Consider the following 3,767-nt stretch of genomic DNA (forward strand, 5'->3'; position numbering starts at 1 on the left):
TGAAGCTTAGGGCCTACTCCTGGCTCTCTGCTTAAGAATCACTACTGGTTTGGGGCTGGAGTGGTAGCACAGTGGTAGGTCATTTGCCTTGCACGCTGACCCAGGACAGACGTGGATTCGATCCCCAGCATCCCATATGGTCCCCTGAGCCAGGAGCAATTTCTAAGCAGAGAACCAGGAGTAACCCCTGTCTGAGCACCACTGGGTATGACCCAAAACAAAACAAAACAAAACAAAACTAAAGAATCACTGCTAGGGACTGGAACAATAGCACAGTGGATAGGGACTTGCCTTACATGTGACTAATTTGGGTTCAATCTTTGGCATCCTATATAATCCTTGAGCCTGCCAGGAGTAATGATTTCTAAGCCCAGAACCAGGAGTAACCCCTAAGTGTCAGCAGGTATGGACCAAAAAGCAACCAATCAAACAAAACAGAAGTATCACTTCTGATGGTGCTGGAGGGACCATATAAGGATGCCAGAAATTGAACTAGAGTTTTGGTAAGGTAAGCACCTTAACTTCTGTTCTCTTTCCTTTTTTTCTCTCAGTCTTTGTCTCTCCCTCTCCACAACCTCCTAAATTAAAAACAAAATTTTTAAATGTAGTTTAGGTAATATGGCTACAATAGAGTCAAACTTTATGATCCAGATGTACAAAGTTACAACACTTTCACCACCTCCAAAGAACCTTCAACCAGGGTTCTTTGGTTTTGTCTTTAGTACTTGTGTGCGGCTCCCTTCTGCCTACAAACAAAAGAACCTTTATGTTTTGGGCCATACCTGGTATTGCTCAGGGCTAACTTCTGGCTTTCTGCTCAGGGATGACTCCTGGTAGAGCTTAGGGAACCAGAGGTCAAACTCAAGTCTGGTTAGATCCTTTGCATGCAAGGCAAGCACTGTGCCCACTGTACTATCACTCAAACAAAAGGATCTTTTAAAAATCCCAAGATATTAGAGATCCTTGTCAGGTCCCATAAAACTGATCTGTAGAGAAAAGCCTGTAATTTGGGTCCTGCACCTCTCTGCTAACATCTCTATGCTAACACAGAAGAAGGTTGTGAGGACGTGAGGAGTACATGGGATGGGCGAGGTACAGTGTGCCAACAAAGGACATATCTATCCTGGTCCTCTGGGGTCCTGCTAACAAGCACTGGGGCTCAGGACTGCTCTGAGACTGCCTGCAGAGGGTCCCTTATTTCAAATCTATCAACAGGGCTATGTTTCCCCCATTTTTGTGGTTCTCAGATGAGGACAATTTTGTCCTTCAGGGAAATATATGGGAACTTTAGATCGACCTGTTTGGAGAGAGAACTTTGTGCTGTTATCTAGTTGGGAAAGCATGAAGGTGCTGCCAACACATACACCCAGTTTACGGGATGGCACACACTTGCCAACAAGCTTCTCCACTCTAGCCCTGAGGTTACAGAGTTGACAACCTTATCTTGGTTGGAATAGAATCAGGAAGCCAGGGTCTGTCTCTTCCAGTTCCCAGAAACTTATATTTTTACCTTTTGATTGGGCTTTGAATTCTGGCAATGTTTTACATCTTAAGAGTTTTTTGTTTTTCTAGTTTCATAGCAACTCTGTTTTTTTTTCTTTTTTTTTTAAATTTTGGACCACACCCAATGATGCTCAGGAGTTACTCCTGGCTATGCACTCAGAAATTGCTCCTGGCTTGGCAACCATATGGGATGCCAGGGGATCAAACGAAGGTCTATCCTGGGTCAGCAGCATGCAAGGCCAATGCCCTACTGCTGTGCCATTGCTCCAGCCTCAACTCTGGGTTTTCTTGCATGTTGTATCTTCTCAAGGTTTTCTTTTTTTAAAAAATTAATTTATTTATTTTTAATTATGTGAACAATGATGCAAAGAAAGAGGACAAGGTAAAGTTACAGCGAAAGGGCAATCACCCAAAAACAGAGTTCTCAGAAGAAATCCCCCTGCTGACACCTTAATTTTGATCTTACAGTCAAGGAACATTAAGAAAAATAAAACCAAACCCCTGTACAAATACTTTGTCCCTCAAGTCCCCAGATTGTAGTACATTATAACATTTCTTAGCGATATACCAAGCAATCTAAAGCCATAAAATTTATGTAACTCCTTAAACTTGAAGGCATAGTAGTTTTTTAGATTTCCATGCACATGTATATTAGTTTAAGTTAACCTCAAAAGTTTAAGTCCAAGGCTTTTACTTCCCATGCCTGCCATATTTTGGTGGGCCTATGCAAATGATAATTGCCACTCTAACACTGGTTTTTACTGTGCTCCTTTGACTCGAAACCTTAAAAAAAAAGCCACTTAAACTTCTCAAGGTTTTCTACCAAAGTCTTTTTGTTTGTTTGTTTGTTTTGGCCACACCTGGAGGCACTCAAGGGTTACTCCTGGATCTGTGCTCATAAATCGCTCCAGACAGACTAGGGGGACCATATGGATTGCTGGGAATCGAACCTGGATCTGGTGCTCTCTTCAGCAGCACATATACTAAAATTGGAATGACACAGAGAAGATTAGCATGGCTCTTGTGCAAGGATGACATGAACCTGGATCTGACTCAGGTCGGCCACATGCAAGGCTAACTAATGCCCTACCACCGTGCTATTGCTCCAGTCCCTCTACCAAAGTCTTAAAAATAACTGCTAATTGTAAGGACTAGGGTGGTGGGTGGGAAACTGGGGGCACTGGTGAAGGGAAGGTTACAATGGTGGTGGGCTTAGTGTTTGAATATTTAATGCATGGAACAACTGTATTATGAGTAGCTTGGTGAATCACAATACTATAATAATATTTTTAGTAGTTCATTACTGCTTGCACTAACTCCATTGTGGGGAGCTGTGTTTGGTGCCACACCTGGCAGTGATTAGGGTTTACTCCTGACTCTGTGCTCCAGGATCACTCCTGAAAGTACTCAGAGACATAAAGGGTGTTGGCGATTGAACCAGGATCAGCTGCATACAGGTTAGGTGCCTTTCTGGCTGTACTATCTCTTACGCTCATACCTAAATAGTTTTATTTTGGGCGTGGTAGGTTTTGCCAAATACTTGTTTTGACTTTCCTCTTTCATGTTGCAAGTTGTTCACTTTGCTCCCTGGCAGTTCTCATTACGTAGGATGGATTAGATTTAATTGATTGATTTTATCAGGAAATCATCACTGCAGAGCTCCATGTCTGTTATTGACTGGCATGCCTGATCTCATGCTCATGGAACAAGATGCTGGGATTTTCTGAATGCCACACTGCAGAGGAAACCAAGCATAGACTGGGATATTCAGCAACTCCATCCCCTTGATCATCATTCAACATGGGCACTTGGCCCAAAGTAACTCAGTTCTAGGGCTTTACTGGAACAAGGGGTAGACAGTTTTTCCTTCTGGAGCTGAGGCTGTGTGATGAGTGCAGACCTTGGACTTGCCAAGCCTTCAGGTAGAAAAGGGCTATCTGAGACACAGAATGCAGAGGGAAGTAGATCCCAAAGGAAGTAGAATCCACCAATCCCTCAGCTCAGCTATTCGTAAAGGGGCCCACCCTTTGGTGGTCTGAGTTGCTGCATTTCCTTCTCCTGATCTATCCAGTTGGAAAACCATCTCAGCAGCTTACAACCAAAAGATGCTCAATGACACAAGTAGTTGCCCACTGGCCTTCAGCAGTTCCTTCTAGAGAATGGACTTTTTTTCCTGGTAAAAGCATTTATTTTTTACTTTTTATTTTAATAATATTTTATTTAAACACCTTGGTTACAAACATGATTGTGGTTGGGTTTCAGTC

General features: G+C 42.8%; 1 pseudogene; it reads left to right on the top strand.

Moving 5' to 3' along the window:
* The first annotated feature begins 2,462 nt into the window (after positions 1 to 2,462).
* LOC126019973 (uncharacterized) lies at positions 2,463 to 2,544 on the top strand (annotated as a pseudogene).
* The last annotated feature ends 1,223 nt before the right edge of the window (positions 2,545 to 3,767 follow it).

This window comes from Suncus etruscus, chromosome 9, assembly GCF_024139225.1.
Source record: "Suncus etruscus isolate mSunEtr1 chromosome 9, mSunEtr1.pri.cur, whole genome shotgun sequence".
NCBI lineage: Eukaryota > Metazoa > Chordata > Mammalia > Eulipotyphla > Soricidae > Suncus > Suncus etruscus.